This window comes from Dasypus novemcinctus, chromosome 10 (genome assembly GCF_030445035.2).
Source record: "Dasypus novemcinctus isolate mDasNov1 chromosome 10, mDasNov1.1.hap2, whole genome shotgun sequence".
Taxonomy (NCBI): Eukaryota; Metazoa; Chordata; class Mammalia; order Cingulata; family Dasypodidae; genus Dasypus; species Dasypus novemcinctus.
Genome location: NC_080682.1, coordinates 116294530 through 116314677, shown reverse-complemented (window position 1 = coordinate 116314677; position 20148 = coordinate 116294530). Strand labels below are relative to the sequence as shown.

The 20148-nt window shown below is 43.5% G+C and overlaps 1 long non-coding RNA gene across 1 annotated transcript in view; it reads left to right on the top strand.

Annotated features, from left to right (window-relative positions):
* Positions 1-13269: 13269 nt before the first annotated feature.
* The window catches only part of LOC101432676 (uncharacterized), a 94847-nt gene continuing 87968 nt past the window's right edge, over positions 13270-20148 (top strand). The window contains exon 1 of the long non-coding RNA XR_011649994.1: positions 13270-13379. This is a non-coding gene — a long non-coding RNA (uncharacterized lncRNA). The remainder of the gene's footprint in view (positions 13380-20148) is intronic.

Below are 20148 nucleotides of genomic sequence, written 5' to 3'. Positions count from 1 at the left end.
CATGGTCCATAGTATACATTTGGCACACTTTTTCCATACACCTCTGTTATCAACACAGTACAGCTTTGGCACTGATTCAAGAATATTATAGTTTTGCTGTTAATCACAGTCTACAGGTTACACCAATTGTAGTTTTTCCAAGCTTCTCCATATTCTCATCACCATGCACTAGTGATGTACATCTGCTCTAGCTCACAGAAGGACGCTCTTGCATTTGTACCCTCAACCACAATCCTCATCCACCTCTGGGTTCGCTGTTATTCAGTCCCTAGATTATTCTTTAGCTTTCTTTCTACTGACATTTACTTCCCCAGACTACTGTTTTCAGCCACAATCCCATTTGTAAAGCAGTTGCTACTCACTATAATGTGTTACCATCAACTCTATCCATTTCCACTTTTACAGTCAAGTTAATTAAAACTTCCACATACATTAAGCATCAGTAGTTCTTCTCAATCCTCCTTTTACCTCCTAATAACATATACTCTAGGTTTTAATTCCATGTGTTTATTATTTGTATTTAGTTCATATTAATGAGACCATGCAACATTTGTCCTTTTGTGTCTGGCTTACTTTGCTTAGTATGTCTTCAAGACTCGTCCATGTTATCACCTGCGACCCAATTTCATTTCTTCTTACTGCAGCATAGTATTCAGTCATATGTATATACCACATTTTGCTTATCTATTCATTGGTTGATGGACACTTGGGTTGTTTCCATCTTTTGGCAATTGTGAATAATGCTGCTATGAACATCAGTGTGCAGATGTCTGTTTGTGTCATAGTTTTTAGTTCTTCTGGATATATTTCTTCTAGTGTCAGAGTATGTTGTTTGTACATTCCTAGGAATTATTCCATTTCATTTACATTGCCTAGTTTTTGGCATAAAGTTGTTCATATTATCCTCTTATGATCTCTCTTATTTCTGTGGGGTCACTCATAATGTTCCCCTTTTCATTTCTTTATTTCATTTATTTGCATCTTCTCTTTTTTTTTCTTGGTCAGTCTAGCTAAGAGTTTGTCGATTTTGTTAATCTTCTTGAAGAACCAAGTTTTGGTTTTGTTAATTCTATTTTTTTTTCCAATTTCACTTTTTTCTACTCTGATCTTTGTTATTTCATTCATTATACTTGCTTTGTGATTAGTTTGCTGTTCTTTTTCTAGTTCCTCCAGCTGTGTAGTTAGGTCATTGATTTTAGCTCTTTATTCTTTTTTTAATGTAAGCATTGAGGGCTATAAATTCTCCTCTTAACACTGCCTTTGCAGCATCCCATAGGTTCTGATATGTTGTATTCTCATTGTCCTTTGTCTCAAGATATTTATTGATTTATCTTGAAATTTCTTCTTTGACCCACTGATTATTTAAGAGTATGTTGTTTAATCTCCACATATATATGTGAATTTTTCCCTTTTTTTGCCACTTGTTGATTTCCAACTTTAATCCATTATGCTCAGAGAAAGTGCTTTGTATAATTTTGATTTTGTTGAATTTACTGAGATCTGCTTTGTGATCCAGCATATGGTCTATCCTGGAGAAAGATCCATGAGGACTTGAAAAGAATGTATATCCTGCTGTTTTGGGGTGCAATGTTCTGAATATGCCTTTTAGGTTTAGTCCATTTATCATATTTTTCAAGCTCTCTGTTTCTTTGTTGGTCTTCTGCCCAGATGTTCTGTCCAATGCTGAGAGTGGTGTATTGAAATCTCCAACTATTATTGTAGAGATGTCTATTTCTCCCTTCAGTTTTGCCAGTGTTTGTCTCATGTATTTTGGGGCATCCTGGTTAGGTGCATATTTATTTATGATTGTTATTTCTCCCTAGTGAATCATCCCTTTTATTAATATGTGATGTCCTTCCTTAACTCTAATAACAGTTTTGGTTTTAAAGTCTATATCATCTGATGTAAGTACAGCTACACCAGCTCTTTTTTTTTTTTTTTTTTTTTGTTACTGCATGTGTGGGATATCTTTTTCCAACCTTTCACTTTTCAATTTATTGGTATCCTTAGGTCTAAGGTGAGTCTCTTACAGACAATATATAGATGGCTTATATTTTCTTATCCATTCTGCCAGTCTGTGTCTTTTGATTTGGGAGTTTAATCCATTAACATTCAATGTTATTACTGTAAAGGCAGTTCTTATTTCATCCATTTTTATCTTTGTGTTTTGTCTGTCATTTTATTTTGGACACTTTTAGTTACTGTTACTGATACAGTTGTCATTTCTAGACTCTCTTCCAGGTCTCTCTCTCCTGTCTTTTCCTTTCAGGGTGTAACACTTCCTTTAGCATTTCCTGCAAAGCTGGTCTTTTTGTTATAAACTCTCTCAGTTTCTGTTTATCTGTAAATATTCTAATCTCACCCTCATTTTTAAAAGATAATCTTGCTGGGTATAAAACTCTTGGCTGACTTTCTCCTGCAGTGTCTTAAATATATCATACCACTGCCTTCTTCCTCCATGGTTTCTTTTTTTTTTTTTTTAAGATTTATTTATTTATTTATTTATTTATTTCCCCTTTCCCCCATTGTCTGTTCTCTGTGTCTATTTGCTGTGTCGTCTTTTTTGTCCACTTCTTTTGTTGTCAGCGGCACAGGAATCTGTGTTTCTTTTTGTTTTGTCACCTTGTTGCATCAGCTCTCCATGTGGGTGGCGCCATTCTTAGGTAGGCTGCACTTTCTTTCGCGCTGGGCAGCTCTCCTCATGGGGTGCACTCCTTGTGCATGGGGCTCCCCTATGCGGGGGACACCTCTGCATGGCACGGCACTCCTTGCGTGCATCAGCACTGTGCATGGGCCAGCTCCACACGGGTCAAGGAGGCCCGGGGTTTGAACCACAGACCTCCTATGTGGTAAACGGATGCCCTAACTGCTGGGCCAAGTCCGCTTCCCCCTCCATGGTTTCTGATGAGAAATCGGCACTTAATCTTATTTGGTTCCCTTATATTTTATGCATTGCTTTTCTCTTGCTGCTTTCAGAATTCTCTCTGCCTTTGGCATTTGATATTCTGATTAGTATGTGTCTTGTAGTAGGTCTATTCACATTTATAAGAATGGGAGTACATTGTGCTTCTTGGACATAGATATCTATGTACTTCAATAGGGTTGGGAAAATTTCCACCATTATTTCTTCAAATAGTCCTTCTGTCCCTTTTCCCTTCTCTTCTCCTTCTGGGACACCCATGACACATATGTTTGCACATCTCTTGCTGTCATTTAGTTCCCTAAGGACTACCTCAATTTTTTCCATTCTTTTCTTCACCTGTTCTTTTGTACATTTGCTTTTGGAAACCATGTCTTTGAGCCAGTTGACCCTTTCTTCTGCTTCCTCAAACCTGCTGTTATATGTCTCCAGTGTATTTTTAATTTCATTGATTGCACCTTTTATTCCCATAAGGTCTGCTATTTTTCTATGTACTCTTTCAAATTCTTCTTTGTGCTCATCCAGGGTCTTCTTTTTTTTTTTTTTTAAAGATTTATTTATTTTATTTATTTCTCTCCCTGTCCCGGTTGTCTGTTCTCTGTGTCCATTCGTGTGTTCTTCTGTGACTGCTTCTGTCCTTATCGGCGGCACAGGAATCTGTGTTTCTTTTTGTTGCATCATCATGTTGTGTCAGCTCTCTGTGTGTGCGGTGCCATTCTTAGGCAGGCTGCACTTTCTTTCACACTGGGTGGCTCTCCTTATGGGGCACACTGTTTGTGCATGGGGCTCCCCTATGTGGGGGACACCCCTGAGTAGCAGGGCACTCCTTGTGCACATCAGCACTCCGCATGGGCCAGCTCCACACAGGTCAAGGAGGCCCCAGGGTGTGAACCATGGACCTCCCATGTAGTAGGCAGATGCCCTATCCATTGGGCCAAGTCCACTTCCCCAGATTTTCTCAACTCTTCTTCATCTGATTCTTGACCTGAAAAAAATTTTATGTTGCATGTTTTGGTGCAATGGTTTCATTTCCAGGAGAAAGTGTCCTTTCCTCTGTTCCTGCTCTGGAAATCTTGATCTGCTCTGCTTCTTTTTTTGGAGAATTTTCTCCTCAGCTTCTATCATTTGTTTAAATTTTCTCCCTCACTCACACTTCATTCCTGGGACCTGTCTTAAAACTGTTCAGTTCCTCCCCCTCTTTTTTGTTCTGTGAGGTTTCATTGCCTCCACTTTCTTTACCATTAGGTTATCCCACACTGAGGACCCATATATGTTAATCCACAAATATGGGTCAATCCAGAAAAGTTCATTTTGCATTTATGTGTTCCAGCTAACAGAAACTGGATTATCATTTTATTTTCAAATTAGTTTTTACTTATTATTGTCATTTAATTTTCAAAATTTTAGTTATTGCAGTGTGATTGTTTTTACTTTTTTTGGAACCATCACTTTATTGGTGACTGATTGAAAGTTATCCGTGCTTAAGGTGCTGAAATTCTGAGTGTGCAGCTGAGGAACCTTTTCAGTATGTGTCAGCCCTAATGACTAATTTACCAAAGAATTTATTTTATATTTTGCAATTGTGCCCAAATCTGTGATAATAATCTTAGTACATTGGTACCAGACAATTAAAAAATAGCAAGAATCCAGCTCTTTGATCTACTATATTTATATGTAAAACTGACTGGAAAACTGTTTAAGGCATTTCACTAATTAAGACTTAGAAGTACTGAAACTAAATATATGCCAAGATTTCTACCTGGCAAATATTCCTCAAAAGATAGTATGTCTTTCAACATATACAGAGCTAAGAAAGGCATATTTAAGTGAAGGTGCATCACCTACATGGTGTATCAGCAGTTCAAAATGACAGAGAAGAGGCAAAGTTCCTTTATTTAGAAATTTGGTCTTCTCTTCCCATATGCTTCCAGAAGATAATCTTGCCAAAAGATGTAAGAATTTGGTTAATTTGTTCATCTTTTAAATCTTATTAACAAAGATGAACAAATTTCCATCACATGGACATCAACTAGCCTAATCAGCTGGAACAGACAGATCTTTTTTAGAACATACTTTCATACTTAAATTAAGTCATGGTAGACCTATTTAAAAAATTGAAATCTCTGTTTACATGTCTTGGACTTGACATCATTGGGAAGTGACAATGCTGTTTAAGAAATGAATTAAGTTATGCCCACAATAGGTAACATAGTATTTATGTCATATAACTAAGTACCTTTCCTTTTTGTTTAGTAATTTTTTGTTGGTGTTTCTGTGTCTGGTTTGCAAGATGTATTTATTCTTGGTGTAGTTTCTCCCTTTAGTTTAGGGCTTTCTTGCCTTTCCCCCTTGCTGGTAGTGTAGTAGGAACCAAGGATGTAGTTGGTGCTATAAGCTGTGGAGGCTGAAGCTGCCCACATTGCCCCAGGAACTGACGAAGCTCTCCCACCTTTCTCCTCTGTCAGGGGTAGGGACAGACCTGAGGCCATGTGTAATAATCCAAGTTGGGCAGAACAAGACTGTCTGTAGTTGCCCAGAGAGACCGATGAAGCTCCACACCACTCCCCACTCTACCTTAGGCAGGGATGGAGCTATAGTTATGGTCAGCAGTCTATGCCGATTGGGTCCAAAATGACCACAGTTGCTCAGGTAAACTGACGTAGCACCAGACCCTCTCCCTGCCGGGGGTGGGAGTGGACTCTCTGGAGTGCCCAACTATCTAATCTGTGTGGGCCAAATATGCCTGCAGTTACCTTGAGAGGCTGAGGGAGTACTGTCCCTTCTGCCCTTTAGGGGATGGGAACAGAACCACCAAAGCTCAACAGTTCAGTCCTGTAGGCTTAAAGAGCCACCGTCACCCAGAAAGGCTGAGGAAGCACCAGCCCCCTCCTATCCTATTGGGTGATGGGGGTGGTTCTACAGGCACCCAAACAGTTCAGTCTCTTTAGGCCAAGAAGACCTGCCATTGCCTGGAGAAACTGAGGAAATACCACCCCCCTTCTATCTTCTTAAGGCATGAGGTTGGATCCACAGGCACCCAACAGTTCAATGCTGTTGGCCAAAAGAACCCACCTTTGTCCAGAGAGGCTGTGGAGACACCAGACCCCCCCATCCTATTCGGGGTGGGGATGGATTCATAGGCATCCAATAGTCCAGTCCATGTAGGCCAAAGGCCTGCCATTGCCCAAAAAGGTTGTGGAAGCACCAGCTCCTTCTTTCCTATTGGGGGGTGAGGGTGGGTCCACAAGTACCCACCAGTCCAGGCTGTGTGGGCCAAAAGCACCTGCAGTTGCCCAGAGAGGCTGGGCAAACACAGTCCATTTCTTGTCCTATTGGGGATGGAGGTGGAGCCACAGGTGCCCAACGGTCAGGCCTGTGCAGCCCAAAACTGCCTGAAGTTGCCTTGAGAGGTTGAGGCAACACCAGCCCCCTCCTATCCCGTGGGGGACAGAGGTAGAGATGGGCTCAAAGGCACTCAACAAACTCCTGCCGTTGGCTGGAGAGGCCAAGGATACCCAGCTACTCTCCTATTCTCTTGGGGCGCGGGGATGCAGCCCCAGGTGTCCAACAATTCAGCCTGTACCAGTGGAGAGCACTTGCAGAGCATCTCAGAGAGGTGATGCGGGTATCCCCAGCTTCCTCCCGGCCAGAGGCGGGGCTGGGGTTTATGCTAGACTTGCAATCCAACCTGGGTGGGAAGAAGCCAGTCCTTACACACACTGTGATTTTCAGTCAGCGCTGCTTCCCCTTGTGTTGGGGCGGAGTCAAGATGGTGGTCACCGGCTTCCCTCTGACCTGCACAGGCTCAAAGTTTAGTTGTTCCTAGGATTCTATTTCAGCCCACCGAATCCACTAATCAATAGCTGAAGTCAGTGCCACATTGTGTCTTCCTTCCCTGTTTCTTTGGGGGAAATGGAGCTTCCAACTACAGCCATGGAATAGCTCCCAAGGCGGCTTGTGTGCCATGGACACTAACCTCTGCGGCGTGAAGGGCTCTACTGATGAGTCCTCCATGCAGATGGGTAGTCTCCTCCTTCCACACTCTCAAGGATGTTGCAGGATGCTCCTCTGGTCTCCTGGGTCCTCCAAAGCTTTAGGTAGCTCTGGGTGACCACCAACTGCCCTGTGTCACAAGCTGACTCCAGGAGCTCCTTACTCTGCCATCATCTTGGCTCCCCCCTCAGAAGCTTTCATTTTTTCAACCATATTTTTTTAATAAAGTTTTTTTAAAAAAATTTATTTCTCCTCCTTCCCTCTGTTGTCTGCTTTCTGTATCCATTTGCTGTGTTCTGTGTCTGTTCGTATTCTCATTAGCAGCTCCGGGAACCTATCCTGGGACCTTCTGGAGTGGGAGAGAGATGATCATCCTCTTGCACCACCTCAGCTCCCTGGTCTGCTGCATCTCTTATGGTCTCTTCTCTGTGTCTCTTTATGCTGCGCCATCTTGCTGCGCCAGCTCTCTGTGTGGGCCAGCACTCCTGTGCGGGGCAGCTCTCTGTGCAGGTCAACTTGCCACGCGGGCCAGCTTGCCTTTACCAGGAGACCCTGGGCATCGAACCCTGGACCTCCTGTCTGGTAGATGGTAGCCCAACTGCTTGAGCCACATCTGCGTCCCCGTAATTTTTTTGATTAAAAAAAAAAAAGGGCCACCTAGTGCCAACCTCATGGTAAGGTTGTGATGTAATCTGGAAAAATACTTGAAAGAACCCCTCCAGCTGCTCATTCCTTCGGTCAGGAAACACTGGCAGTTGTGATGTCTGACATTCTAGGGCCCTGCTGGGGGAGCTCAGGGCAGCAAAACTGGTTCGTGGAGCTGGCAGCCTACGGGGCAAGTACATCTTAATCTGATGATCATAGAGGTATTTACTTCCCAGCTACGATAAATGAGATGAATATTGCTTAAAACTGAAAGGAGGTGCCTGCATTTCAAGGCTTTATGAAAGGGTAGAGTGAGGGGGCATTAGTGGCAGACAGAAGGCTTTGGGACTTACGGAATCATCCCAGGTAGGCAGGCTTCTCTGACATACAACGTTTAGAACGTAAGGGCTTAGCCAGAGAGCGCTGTGGACAGAACTCACTTCTGAAGCCAGGGGGATTGGGACTCGAATTCTGACAGTGTTCCATTGGGTAAGTTACGTAGCCTCTGTGTCTCGGTTTCAAAGCTTTAGCAGCAGATAAATGGGACTGGTGGTAGGATGAGGAGGAGGGCAACTAATACTGAGGCTTTCCTGGGTGTTTGGCAATGCCCTGAATATATTAACTCATTTAACAGGGCTGTTGTGTGGATTAAAGGAGCTAACATATTTAAAGCATGTAGCATAGGTCCTGCCACAAAGCAGGAATCTGAAAACAGCAGCCATTAAAATTGATGTGCCCAGGGTGGGGCAGTGAGAGACGCCTGCTGTATGTGTAAGCAATAAGGAGAATTTATAAACAGCAATAAAGCTGCCCAGAGATTGGTTTGCTTTTTATTAGCACCATATACTAGCAATTCTAAACAATGTCAGTTACAAAATACTTCTGCTGTGAGTATTGTTCAGTTGGAATAATTGGAGTATGCACACATATTTATGCTTCAAATCAGCACATTTTTGGTACTTATCCTTTCCTAAAAATTGTAATTTGTAGGGAAGTCAATTCGGAGACCTCCCAACCATGCCGTCACCACCCCACCCCCGCCCTGGCAAATTCAGACCCAGCTTCATGTGTGCATTTGGAGAGTAAGTTCTCGATGGTAGAGAATTTTTCGAGGCGTTTACAGCGCAGTTCCCTGAGTCTACATATTTCTGTGTTTAAGTAGCAGATTCAAAATAAAAATTGTTAGCCCAGTGATTATAAAGGTGAAGGAGCAGAACCTGAGTTACTTCAATTATGTCATTCCCTGAGCAAATCATTCTCAGAACACCGTGGAGTATATTCTCTTGGAAACATTTCTTCATGTCTTTACCACCTGTAATTTTTTTTAAAGATTTATTTTTTATTCATTTCTCCCCTTGTTCCCCCCCTTGTCTGTTCTCTGTGTCCATTCGCTGTGTGTTCTTCTGTGACCGCTTCCATCCTTATCAGCAGCACTGGGAATCTGTGTTTCTTTTAGTTGCATCATCTTGCTGTGTCAGCTCTCCGTGTGTGTGGCACCATTCCTGGGCCGGCTGGCCTTTCTTTCGTGCTGGGCGGCTCTCCTTACGGGGCGCACTCCTTGCGTGTGGGGCTCCCCTACGCGGGGGACACCCCTGTGTGGCAGGGCACTCCTTGCGCGCATCAGCGCTGCGCATGGCCAGCTCCACACGGGTCAAGGAGGCCCGGGGTTTGAACCGTGGACCTCCCATGTGATAGGCGGATGCCCTATCCATTGGGCCAAGTCTGTTTCCCACCACCTGTAATTTTAAAGTGTTAATCCATTACCTCCTCTCCCCTTTTTTACTTTAATATTTATTTTATTTTTTAGTGGCATGATGATATATGCAATAGTGGAATAAAAGAAAATTTTCACTGCCTGTGTTTCTTATCTGAGCAAAATTATGTGTTTTATTTCATGGTTATTATTGAAAATAATTTTATAGAGGAAGAAGTTGTTAAGATGGTCAGCACCAGGTATTAAACATGCTAGGTATGGGCCATTCACTATTATTTCTTTGGTCCTTTAAGAGAAGCCTTGTTGTCTTGGGTTGTAGAAACTTGTCAGAAAAATCCTATTGCTGTAGGTTTCACGTCTTCATTTTCACCTTGGAGCCAGGTGGGAGTGAGGGATGACTCACTGACTTGCTGGTGACTGTGTAGTAGTTTCCTGAAGCTCAGGCAATTAGTGACTGACGGACAGATCGTTTATTCTCAGTGTATCTATCACACGAGTGGAGGGGTGTGACAGAAACACATGAGGGCCTGTAAACCTCTCTCCTGAGCTGGAGGAAGCAAGGATGTTCTGGGAAGCGAAGAGCTGGGGAGACAGGAGAACAGCTCCCAGCCGAGCTCTGGTCTAGGTAGTGCCCAAAGCTGCCTCCTGGACAAAAGCTTCCTGTGAGGGGTGTTCTGGGTAAAAGCTTGCACCTCTCCTCTTCTGTATTCGTTTTGGGTTAACCACCTTTACCGACTAGTTTGGATTCATGCTGGAGGTGGGCCAGGCTGTGCAATTCATTTTGCAAGTTTTTATCGAACAGCTGCTCTTCCACTTTGGCATCATTTTCTTCTAGCATTTATTGAATGCCCTTCATGTGCAGAAACTGAGAGGGATTTTTGCAAGACGTTTGTGAGTAGCTGGTATGAAGGGATGGCAATGCATGGGGTAAAGAAGCTGGGCTTTGGAGTTATATAAAACTCCGTTAAAATAGGAACTCTGCCAGTTCCCACCTGTGTGACTGTGGGCAAGTTACTTAACCTCTCTGAGCCTCCATGGTCTCATCTGTAAGTGGGGAATCAAGAACTTCCTCAATGAGTAGTTGGGAGGAATAATTGTAGCCATGTCATTAAAGCTGACACATAGCAGGCCATCAGTAATGGCTACTATGATATCTCTCATTGCAAATGCTAAAGGCTCAGGGAAGTGTGACTTGATAGCATATAATGAAACCCTGCTGCTGTACATATTTCTTTCTTACTAGGCTGCGCTCTGCTATGGGTTCTCCTGAGGGGTCTGCAAAACCACACTTATTTTTGTTAGGCGGGGTCTCTGCCAGGTGTTGGTGCTGATGGAGGTGATGGAATCATGTACAGACATAAAACCTTTTGAGAACTAGATGATTGGGGCAGGGAGAGAATATTTCCAGATGAAGGGGCTGATGTACCCCAGATATGGGAGGCCAGGGGTGCTGGACAGACAGAACAATTGACTTTCACTTCATTAGCATATAACTCCTGGTTCTGCATTTTACTAGCTATTAAGAGCTACTGTGTCTACAACTGAAAGCAGGAGGAGTGCATCCAGTATCCATGTGGAATCTAAGCCCCCACTTGACATAGATGTGCAATGGACACAACCAATCCAATGTCCACAGAGAAAATATGGAACGGGTGTGGGAAGGGTAGCCATGGTGGCTGCTGGCTTTGGGGAATGGGAGGAAGAGATGAGATGTGGAGGCGTTTTCGGGACGAGGAGATGTCCTGGGTGGTGCTTCATGGACAATTACGGGACATTGTAGATCCCCCCAGGGCCCACTGGATGGAACGTGGGAGAGTGTGGGCTATGATGTGGACCATTGACTAGGGGTGCAGTGATGTTCAGAGATGTTCTTACCAGGTGCAATGGATGTGTCACGATGATGGGAGAGAGTGTTGCTGTGGGGGGAGTGGGGGGTGGGGGCGGTGGGGTTGAATGGGACCTCATAATTTTTGAATGTAATTTTTAAAAATAAATAAATAATTAAAAAAAATAAAATGATTAAAAATGAAAAAAAAAAAAAAAAAAAGAGCTACTGGTACCCGGCTCTCTCCTTTGCTCTAGGTAATAACGTTGAAATGCATGATGCAAACTGCCAAGAGATCGTATTTAGAAGGTAGATGGGAAATTTCCAGGCTCTTTGTCTCTGAATCAGGGGTCGAGGTTTTGGTGGTGGCCAGTTCCTCCCAGAGAAAGCCCTCAGTTGCTGTGGTGACGGAAAGGAGCTCAATTCAGGAAGGAGTAATGAAATGCAGCATTGGAAACGTTTTCATTTTCCTCTCTTATTTTTTAAACATATTTTTTATTGAAGTATCTCATTCATAGATGAACATAATAAACAATAAGTGTATAGGAAAAGTTGTGATCTTACAAAATAAACACGGATGACATCGTACAAGGGTCCCCTACATCACCCCTCCACCAATACCTTCCATTGTTATGAAACATCTGTTACAAATTATGCAAGAGCATCGTAAAATATTACTACTAACTATAGTCCATATCTTACATTTGGTGTGTTTTTCCCACCCTATTTTAAAAAAATCAGTTCTATTGATACACATTAATAAAGCACACAAGAAACATGTTTAAAAGGTGATCTCTGAATCCCTGTGGGAAACATCCATATCATATCTTCCATGAATAGCTAGTTGACACTGATAAAATCTTCTGAGATTCTGTGGTCTGAAATTCTGCTATTCTAGTTACTCTGGGGGCATCAAAGAACTGTGGCTATTCAAAAAGAGAGTTGTGGTGCTACGAACTGATTCCGCCGCTTTGTTTGTTATCTCCCGTCTTGAAGACAGCTGACAGGATCATTTAATTTAGGCTGCAGATGACAGAGAGAGAGAAGGAGATCTTCGGTTTAATTCATCCCTTAAGGCGTGCAGGCTCAGTAGCTGCTTCTTGAGGAGATGAGTCATAGGGTTCGTTCCACCGTTCAGAGGAACTGGCGTCGCAGGAGCAGGTTGTGAGATGGAGTTCAGCGTGCTGGGTGGCTATTAAGTTGTGCCCTTAGGATCCACACCTGGGAAAGAGTGGAAACAGAGACAGGGGCCGCCAGACACCGGCAGAGGGAGAAGCTGAGCTGCAAGGCGAGCCCAGGGCCGGCTTCGGAGGTCGTGGCGGGGAACTCGAGAACTGGAAGGGCCCTTCAGAGGGGTCTGAGCGGGGCCAACACGGCCAGGCCCTGACCCTGCTGCAGCCACGTGGGTCGCCCCGGGAAGGGTGTGGCTTCGCGGGAGGCAGCTCTCTGCAGCAGAGGCGATCCCGACAGGCAGCTGGGGGCTGTTTAGAGCTGCACAGTCCGGGCAGCTGGCCAGCAAGGCCCGCGTGGGAGGGGAGAAGAAGCTGAGTACAGCGCGGGCCACAGCGCGGCGCTGTAAAGGGGCGCGGCTCGATGCCTGCGTGTGCGATTACCAGCATTCCTCAGACCTGTCTGCAAGGGAAAACTGGGGCGCCCTGGCCTGCGAACGCCAGGTGGTGCTGCAGCTTCAGTTCCGAGTGGCTTTGGCGCATTCTGGAGGAAAGAAGGGCGGAGCATCCTGTTCTCTTTATAAAGAAAAACCAGCCTTGGAAAAGACGACATTTCAAGTGTTGAGATTTTTCTTGGGTTTCTTTCCAGACAAGTGGAGGCACACCCCCCTATGCAGAGAAAGGCAGAGTAGTGGGTGCTAGAAGCTAAGGCTGGACTCCTAACTCGGCACTCCTTAAGTCACCTCCTTACCCCTCAGTAGTCCTGTGTGTAAAATGGACACCTGCTCTGGAAAGCTGTTGGAAGGGTTGAGTTAATATACGTAAAGGAGGCAGTGAGTTTAGCCCACAGTGTTTGCTCTTGTTATATATAGCTCTTAAAATAACAAGGAAACCTATTCCAATGCTACTGGGTAGCATGGTTTTTTTCAAAAGAACCTTGCAGCTCTTTCCACGTTAGTAAACATAAACCCACCCCCTCGTTTTTCAGGCTGAGTGTACTGAACTCATGTGACCGCTCTCCTATTTATGGACACGGAGGTGGTTTTCAGTCTGTCCCTCTTACAAACAAAGCTGCCAGGACCATCTCTGCGCACTTGCGCACGTATTTCTGGGGTAAGTTTCTACAAATCACATTGCTGGTCTAAGGAGATCCTGGCCCTTGATCAACGATTTCCCTCCTTTTCGGTGAAAGCCGTTAGGGGCTCGCCCCCTGAAGCGCTTCCCGGGGACACTTCCTAATTCTGCCGACGCGCGCAAGGCGGGGACCCTGCTGCGTAACGGGGAGGGGCCGGGCAGGGCTGGGGCAGGGGCTGCCTCCGGCCGCCCCTTCCTCTTCTCCCTGAGATCCAGGACTGGAAGGAGGCGCGAGCGTCCCGAAGCAGCTCCGCGGCCGCCCCCTTGCTCCAGGGAAGGGCTCGGGGAGCACTCGAGGGCGCTGACGCCGCGGCTCGCGCCCTGGCCGGGGACGGCTGGCGCCTGGAAGCGGGACCGCACCAGCCGTGCCCGAGGGGCCCCGTCCGTCCGGCGCTTGGGGCACCCCTCCCTCAGCCCTGGGCCCTCGCGCCAGCTTCTCCAGCGCCCGCCCGGGAGGGGGGACCCTGGTCCTGCCCTCGGGCGCTCGGGGCAGCGTCCGGCCCTGTGGACGTGGACAGGGGTGCGGGGACCACGTCAGGACTGGGGCCCTGCTCGCCACGACCCTGGCGGCCGAGAAACCCGATCCCTGCGGGAGGAGCAGCGGGGGCCACAGGGCAGGGGGCAGGCAGCGCCTGGGACCCTCGGACGGGCCTCTCCAGGGAGCAGCGGCGGGTGGAGAGAAGGGGCCTCAGGGGCGCGGGTCTGGTTCTCCAGTCCCGCAGCTGCTCGCTGGGAGCACGGCCCCTAACCCGAGGACCCTCGAACTGGGAGAAATTGGGGCCGGGGACCCAGGAAGGAATTCTGAACCCTGACTGAGAGCCTGTGGGTATAAACCAAAACTAAAAGCAAAAAAAGACGGCTGCGTTTGTATTTGGGTGAACTTTCCCAAGGTGTTCTTCTAAAAAGTGGGACCAGTTTATGCTCCTACAGACAGGAAGTGCAAGTGCCCCTTTGCCCTCACCTTTGACAACAGTGAATAATGTTGGACTTTAAATATTTTACCAGACCGATAGGGTTGTAAAGTCCCAATGTGGACTTAATCTCTATTTTCCTAATTATAAGAGAAAGTGAGTATTTTGAAATCTATTTATTGGACATCAGCGCTTCTAATAGGTTGTGTGGCTTTTCCTTATTGATTTACAAGAGCTTGTTTTATACGAAGGAAATTAGCCCTTTGTCTACCATGCGTATGGCCAATACTTTCCCAGGTTTATTGTTTTCTGTTAACTTTATTTTCTTGTGCACAATTATAAACATTTTTATATAGTCAGATTTATCAGTTTTTCCTTTAGGGCCTCTGGGTTTTATGTCATGCCTTGAAAGGGTTGTCTCATGCCAAGATTACAAAAGTACTAAACCGTTCTTTTCTGCACTTTTATGATTTTATTTCTTTAAGTTTTTATATATATTTTTTTAACCTCTCTGGAATTTATTTTGGAAGTGATGTAGGAATCTAGCTTTACTTCCTTTTCTAAAATAGCCAGTTATCCCACGGCTGTTTGACTAATCCATCTTTTTCTTGCTGATTTGAAATGTCTTCTAATTCATCTATCAAAGGGCCTTTCTATCTCTGATTAGGAGCTGTGGGTTTTAGCCCCAGCTCTGTCTCTGATTTCTACGTGATCTTTGAAAAGCGCCTGTCCTCTCTAGCCTTTAGTTTGTCGAAGCTTTGGGAGAGAGGATGTTTACGTTCCCTTTGAGTCTTAACTCTCTGTGTGCTGATGCCACAGTTCATTGTGCCACCAGCTTCCTCTCCCTCCAGGGTCTTTTCATCCTAGGTGGGGGGACAGGTTCACCCAGCACCCAGCCTTGCTAGCACTGTGCTTGCATCACTTTTTCCATTACCTTCGTTTTTTCCCCCATGAAATCATTATGTTGCAGCTTTGAAAGCTAAAGGCCTCTCTTACATGAATTCTTGTCCAGCCTCTCATAGCCAAATAGAGGGTCACAAAAGAGTCTTGCTCAGTGATCTTGATATTGTCTTCAGACAGTAATGGGGAGGGGTTCTTTAGACACTAAAAAATATCATGAAAATTGGTTCCCACAGACCAATTTCAACATTAACCTCCTTTGCTTTGATTAAGAAGTCTGTCAACTCAATGAGCTCACAGTAATTCTTGCTGGGGGGTGGTGGGGTAGGGAACAAACATTTACTGATTTCCAGATGCTCTACATACAGTAACTGATTTAATTCTCCTAACGAGGGACAGCTACAACTATCTCCATTTTGCAGATGTGGAAACGAAGCAGTGTCTTGCCCAAGCCCACCTGGCACATGTGTAGATGTTGACTCCTGGATTTGAACTTGGGTCCACAACAAAACTTTTGCCCTGTACTCCCCATACTCCATTTCTCCAGTGGTGATGGTCTGACTGGTAGTTAAATATGTTCTTGATTAGTTAAAATATGGGGTAATAGATTTATTTCCCTTGGGAGACGTTCATGGTAAAAACCTGGAGAACCTGACTTCGGTGCTGAGACTAAAGTAGCTGTGGTGGCCTAGGACGCCCACAAGGTGGTGCTGTGAGCTCAACAATGAATTCCACCTTCCTGCTGCATCCGAAGGCGGCAGATTGCGTATTCTCTAACAGATGGGATTTTCCTTTAAGTTTACTCTGGACTCGGCCAGACTGGGAGGGCGCAGCTCTGGTGGTTATGCTTTGGGTTAAAGTGGTCTCAGTGATCTCTCTCTGTTTCTTTAACTGGAGCTGGTTGCAGCACTGCCTCCTCGCAAACAGGAGGCTCAGGACAGGGCTTCCAGATTTTTCCCTTTTGTGCTGTTGGGTGGTTGCAGCTCTGGTTATTACAGGTAGTGGACTTTGTGGTGGGGAGATCTTTCTGCCACTGTGTTTGCTGTGTGCAGGCTGGAGCATTTGCTGAAGGTGAACTGGAAATGGGTTCTAAACCATGAGACCCTGGTGTGCTTGGGATGAGGTCGCAAGGAGGAAACAGTACGGGAAGGAAATCATCACTGAGCAAGCTCTTGCTCTGTGCCAGGCACTGGTAGAGGAGCTTTCCTCGCATGTCTTATTTCATCTCCTGCATCGTTCTGTGAGTTAGCTACTGTTGTTGTCTCCCTCTTATGTATGAAGAAATTGAGCCTTGGAGTGATGGGCTTGCCCGGAGTCACTCAGCAGGTCAACTTTGGGGCTGGGATTCTGTTCCAATGGATACTCCCTCCACCAGATCTTAAGGACCTGGGAAGAAGGGGTGAAAAGAAGTGATTTAAAAGCTGTCGTTGAGAAGCGGCTGTGGCTCCATCATTTGGGCTCCTGTCTACCATATGGAAGGCCCTGGGTTTGCATCCCGGGGCCTCCTTGGCGCACTGCAGACAGCTGACACAGCAAGAAGGCCCAAGAAAGGGAGAAAGCAGACACAGAAAAACGTGCAGCGAATGGACACAGAGAACAGAGAGCAAAAACAAGCTGCAAAGGGGGGGAAATAAGTAAAACAATAAATCTTAAAAAAAACCAAAACTGTCATATAGTAGTGCAGCCAGCACCGAGCTTTCTCTTACCTTCTGGAAACTTTGATTACTGTAACATGTCCAAGAGATTCTTTTTAAAAAAAACAGGGTGGGTGGGTGAACAGTATTATTGCTATTTTACCCATGAGGAAACTCAGAGTCAGAGGGATTATATAAATTGCTCAAGACACTCAATAGTAAGTGGCAAGCTAGGAGTCAAATAAAAATTTGTATGACCCAGAGCATCTGTTCTTTTGTAACTTTTTACTTTGAAATACTTTCAAACTTACAGGACAGTTATGAAAAGACAAACCAATTTTAACATTTTGCCACATTTGATATATGTATGTATGTATGTACATACGTACATATGTATTTACCCACCTTCTGAATAGTTGAGTATAGGTTATATACATCACCATGCCATGTACATTTCCTAAGAATTAGGATATTCGCTTATGTAGCCACCTTAAGGAAAATTATCAAGTTCAAGAAATTTAACATTGATATAAATCTTCTAGTCTGTATTTCAGTGTTTTCATATGTCCCAGTAACGTCCCTTTGAGCCTTTTCTCTTCCCTTGCTAGAGCTCCTCCTTCCCTCCCTTCCTCCTGGAAAAATATATAATATATAATATATAATATATATTATATATATAATATATTTTCCCTTATCAACCACTCCCAAGCTTACAATTCGATGGGATTAATCACATTTACAATACTACAGTACCCTATTTGTATTACTAAAACTTTCTTATCCCCCCAAACAGAAACTCTATACCCTTTGTGCATTAACTTCCCATTCTCCCATTCTCTGGCTGTCTGTACTGTCTCTATGAGCTTGACTATTCTCCAATATTTGCTTTAAATTCAGCACCCTAAATCCATAACAATCTTGTTAGCTTGCATATCAACTTAACTGCAATAGCATATGTGAACCATGTTCCTACACTTCATCCCCCCACCTTTTTTTTTGGAAGGCCAGGTTAGATTTAATATAATCAATTATAAAAAATAAATAGCATAGTAACAAACATTTATAAATATAAATAACAATTCAAGTATAATAGAAATTAATTAGAACATAATTCTGATTTTTGTCTTATAGCTCTAACTATTGAACATCATAATCTCTAAGAAAGAAATAAGTTAATGGTTTAGTTCTTTAATTTCCATTTAGGCCATAATTCTTTCTAGATAATCAAATTCCTATTTGGGAATCCTTCACATCTTATTGGAATGAATTACAGCAGATAATTTGCCAACTCATAATTTCAAGAGGCAGAAAAACTAAAAATCTTGTTCAACAGTCATCAAGCTAAATCATTATAGATCTAGATAGATTATTTTAATTAAAGAGTATGAATAAGAAAGGGTTAAAGAAAAATGGTGTATCCAAACCTTTATCTCTTCTCCAGCCCTCTTCAGTTAAAAGCAAGTGCTTTTATTGTATGAAAATAATTACAGAATACTAATCACAGGAATAATTTGCCAGTTGCACTGAATAATTATTGTTCATATACTATAATGTTGTCATTTTATGTTTATCTGGTCTACTCCAGCTCTTTTTTGGTTACTGTTTACATGGAATAACTTTTTCCAAACTTTCATGTTTAATTTGGTTTTGTGCTTAAGCCTGAGATGGATTTGTTGTAGACAAAATATAGATGGCTCATATTTTTTTATCCATTCTCTCAGTCTATGTCTTTTGATTGGGGGCTTCAATCCATTAACATTCAGTGTTATAACTGTAAAGGCATAACTTGCTTTATCCATTTCATCTTTTGACTCTTTGTTGTCAAATCGTTCTATTGTCTTTTTATCTTTTAGTTTACCCTTCCTAATAATCATCATTTCTCAACTCTTCTCCAAATCTCTTGTCCTTGTTTTTTCTTTCAGGCTGCACTATCTCCTTTAGCATCTCTTGCAAATCTGGTCTTTTGGTAACATATTCTATTAGTTTTTGTTTGTGAAGACTTTGAACTCACCCTCATTTTTGAAGGACAGCTTTGCTGTGTACAGAATTCTTGGCTGTCAGTTTTCCTCTTTCGGCACCTTAAATACATCATCCCAATTTCTTCTCTCCTCCATGGTTTCTGATGAGAGGCCGAACCTTAATCTTACCATGTTTCCCTTGTATGTGATGCTTTGCTTTCCTCTTGCTGCTTTCAGAATCCTCTCTTTTTCTCTGATATTTGTCGTTCTGAATAGTAGATGTCTTGGGGTAGGCCTATTTGGATTTATTCTGTTGGGATGTGTTGTCCTTCTTGGATGTTGATATTTATGTCCTTTATAAGGGTTGGGAAGGGTTTTTCAGTCATTATTTCCTCAGATATTCTTACTACCTCTTTTCCATTCTCTTTTTCTGGGACATCAATAATGTGAAAGTTTGTGTGTTTTTCATTGTCATTCGATTTCCTGACTTCCTGTTCCATTTTTTCCATTCTTTTCTTCTGTCTTTTCCAGATCAGATGTTCTGTCTTCAAAATCATTAGTTTTGTCTTCAAGCAATTTGAATCTGCTTTTCTGTGCCTCTAATGTATTTTTAATCTCATCCATCATGCCTTTCATTCCCATAGGGTCTATAACTTTCCTTTGCAGGCTTTCAAATTATTCTTTTTCTCCTAAAACAATTTATTCCTTTTTAAAAAAAAAACAAAAACGATATTTAGATTACATAAATGTTACATAAAAAATATAGGTAGTTCCCATATGCCCTACTCCCTACGCCACCCACATTTACCCATATTAACAACATCCTTCATTGGTGTGGTACGTTCATTGCAATTGAACACATTTTGGAGTATTGCCACTAAGCATGGATTATAGTTTACACTGTAGTTTATACTCTCTCCCACACAATTCTGAAGGTGATAGCAAGATATATAATGGCCTGTATCTGTCATTGCAATGCCATTCAGGATAATTCCCAAGTCCCAAAAATATCCCCATATTATACCTGTTTTCCCTCTCCCTGACCTCAGAGCCTCCAGTGGCCACTGCTTCCACATCAATGATATAAGTTCTTCCATTGAGAATCACAATAAATCTATTGTAGAATACCAGTAAGTCCACTCTAGTCCATTTCATTCCCCAGTCCTGAGGATTCTGGGAATCCTCCACCTGTAATTAAAAGGGGCTTTAGTCCCTAGGGCCAATGGATAGGACTCTTTTGCAGTTGTAGACTCTTTCAGTTCATTGGTATGATGGTTGTCCATCATCCCCTCCTTGTTATTGTCATGGATGAGTCCAATGAATTATAGTGTAGGTGTTACAACTC